Source organism: Arachis hypogaea, chromosome 20 (genome assembly GCF_003086295.3).
Source record: "Arachis hypogaea cultivar Tifrunner chromosome 20, arahy.Tifrunner.gnm2.J5K5, whole genome shotgun sequence".
NCBI classification, from domain to species: Eukaryota; Viridiplantae; Streptophyta; class Magnoliopsida; order Fabales; family Fabaceae; genus Arachis; species Arachis hypogaea.
In genome coordinates this window covers 119709683-119712965 of record NC_092055.1, presented here as the reverse complement: position 1 = coordinate 119712965, position 3283 = coordinate 119709683, and the positions used below count along the sequence as shown (strand labels likewise).

Genomic DNA, 3283 nt, shown 5'->3' with positions numbered 1-3283 from the left:
GAGATGGCAGCCGAAAATAATAATAATGCAAGGAGGATGCTTGGTGACTTTACTGCACCAAATTCCAATTTACATGAAAGAAGCATCTCTATTCCTGCCATTGGAGCAAACAACTTTGAGCTGAAACCTCAATTAGTTTCTCTGATGCAGCAGAACTGCAAGTTTCATAGACTTCCATCTGAAGATCCTTTTCAGTTCTTAACTGAGTTCTTGCAGATATGTGATACTGTTAAGACTAATGGAGTAGATCCTGAAGTCTACAGGCTCATGCTTTTCCCTTTTGCTGTAAGAAACAGAGCTAGACTGTGGTTGGATTCTCAACCCAAGGATAGCCTGAACTCTTGGGATAAGCTGGTCAAGGCTTTCTTAGCCAAGTTCTTTCCTCCTCAAAATCTGAGCAAGCTTAGAGTGGATGTTCAAACCTTCAGACAGAAAGAAAGTGAATCCCTCTATGAAGCTTGGGAGAGATACAAAGGACTGACCAAAAAGTGTCCTTCTGACATGCTTTCAGAATGGACCATCCTGGATATATTCTATGATGGTCTGTCTGAGTTATCTAAGATGTCATTGGATACTTCTGCAGGTGGATCCATTCACCTAAAGAAAACGCCTGCAGAAGCTCAAGAACTCATTGACATGGTTGCAAATAACCAGTTCATGTACACTTCTGAAAGGAATCCTGTGAATAATGGGACGCCTATGAAGAAGGGAGTTCTTGAGATTGATACTCTGAATGCCATATTGGCTCAGAATAAAATATTGACTCAGCAAGTCAATATGATCTCTCAGAGTCTGAATGGAATGCAAGCTACATCCAACAGTACTCAAGAGGCTTCCTATGAAGAAGAAGCCTATGATCCTGAAAACCCTGCAATAGCAGAGGTGAATTACTTAGGTGAACCTTATAGAAACACCTATAACTCATCATGGAGAAATCATCCAAATTTCTCATGGAAGGATCAAAAGCCTCAACAAGGCTTTAATAATGGCGGAAGAAACAGGTTTAACAATAATAAACCTTTTCCATCATCCACTCAGCAACAGACAGAGAACTCTGAACAAAATACTTCTAATTTAACAAACTTAGTCTCTGATCTGTCCAAGGCCACTGTGAGTTTCATGAATGAAACAAGGTCTTCCATTAGAAATTTAGAAGCACAAGTGGGCCAGCTGAGTAAGAGGATCACTGAAATTCCTCCTAGTACTCTCCCAAGCAATACAGAAGAGAACCCAAAAGGAGAGTGCAAGGCCATTGACATAAGCACCATGGCCGAAACCAAAGAAGGAGAGGAGGACGTAAATCCCAAGGAGGAAGACCTCCTGGGACGTCCAGTGACCAATAAGGAGCTTCCCTCTGAGGAACCAAAGGACTCTGAGGCTCATCTAGAGACCATAGAGATTCCATTAAACCTCCTTATGCCCTTCATGAGCTCTGATGAGTATTCCTCTTCTGAAGAGAATGAGGATGTTACTGAAGAGCAAGCTGCCAAGTTCCTTGGTGCAATCATGAAGCTGAATGCCAAATTATTTGGTATTGATACTTGGGAAGTTGAACCTCCCTTGTTCATCAATGAACTAAGTGATCTGGATCAACTGACATTGCCTCAGAAGAGACAGGATCCTGGAAAGTTCATAATACCTTGTACCATAGGCACCATGATCTTTAAGGCCCTGTGTGACCTTGGTTCAGGAATAAACCTCATGCCCCTCTCTGTAATAGAGAAACTGGGAATCTATGGGGTGCAAGCTGCTAAAATCTCATTAGAGATGGCAGACAATTCAAGAAAACAGGCATATGGACAAGTAGATGACGTGTTAGTAAAGGTTGAAGGCCTTTACATCCCTGCTGATTTCATAGTCCTGGATACTGGAAAGGAAGAGGATGAATCCATCATCCTAGGAAGACCTTTCCTGGCCACAGCAAGAGTTGTGATTGATGTTGACAGAGGTGAACTAGTCCTTCAATGGAATGAGGACTCCCTTGTGTTTAAAACTCAAGGATCTCCCTCTGCAACCATGGAGAGGAAGCATGAAAAGCTTCTCTCAAAGTAGAGTCAACCCAAGCCCCCACAGTCAAACTCTAAGTTTGGTGTTGGAGAGTTTCAACAATGCTCTGAACATCTGTGAGGCTCCATGAGAGCCCACTGTCAAGCTATTGACATTAAAGAAGCGCTTGTTGGGAGGCAACCCAATTTTTATCTAACTATATTTTTCTTAGTTATATGTCTTTATAGGTTCATGATCATGTGGAGTCACAAAATAAATATAAAAATTGAAAACGGAATCAAAAACAGCAGAAGAAAAATCACACCCTGGAGGAAGCATCTGCCTGGCGTTCAACGCCAGAACAGAGCATGGTTCTGGCGCTGAACTCCCGAAATGGGCAGCATCCTGGCGCTGAAAGCCCAGAACAAGCATGGTTCTGGCGTTCAACGCCAGAAATGGCAACAAATGGGTGTTGAACGCCCAAAATGGGCACCAACCTGGCGCTGAACGCCCAGAGTTGTGTGCAAGGGCATTTTACATGCCTAAATTGGTGCAGGGATGTAAATGCCTTGACACCTCAGGATTTGTGGATCCCACAGGATCATCTCAGGACCTGTGGACCCCACAGGATCCCCACCTACCTCATCATCTCTCTTTCCATTCATGATTATCCCTTCTGTTTTCCATCTACCACTCACATCCATACACCCACTACCTTCAAAATTCAACATCTCTCTCCCACCCAATCCCACCCATATGGCCGAATACACACATCCATCCATCTCCTCCATAACTTCTTCTTCTTCTATTCTTTCTTTTTTTGCTCGAGGGCGAGCAACATTCTAAGTTTGGTGTGGTAAAAGCATAGCTTTTTTTGTTTTTTCCATAACCATTGATGGCACCTAAGGCTAGAGAAACCTCTAGAAAGAGGAAAGGGAAGACAAAAGCTTCCATCAAGGGTCTATAGCTCAGTGGTAGAACATTTGACTGCAAATCAAGAGATCCATGAAATACCTCAGAGGATACATTTTCTTCCACACAATTATTGGAAGCAACTAAGGGTGGAACATCAAGAGCACTCCATCATCCTTTATGAAATCAGAGAAGATCTAAAAGCAATGAAGGAGGAGCAACAAAGACAAGGAAGAGACATAGAAGAGCTCAAGGACATCATTGGTTCCTCAAGAAGGAAACGCCACCATCACTAAGGTGGATTCATTCCTTGTTCTTATTTCTTCTGTTTTTCGTTTTCTATGTTATGTGCTTATCTATGTTTGTGTCTTCATTACATGATCAT

General features: G+C 42.6%; 1 non-coding gene across 1 annotated transcript; it reads right to left on the bottom strand.

Moving 5' to 3' along the window:
- Window positions 1–399: 399 nt before the first annotated feature.
- On the bottom strand, window positions 400–507 carry LOC112786959 (small nucleolar RNA R71). Its single transcript, XR_003194400.1, has one exon. It is a non-coding gene; the product is annotated as a small nucleolar RNA R71 (small nucleolar RNA).
- Between the last annotated feature and the right edge of the window lie 2776 nt (window positions 508–3283).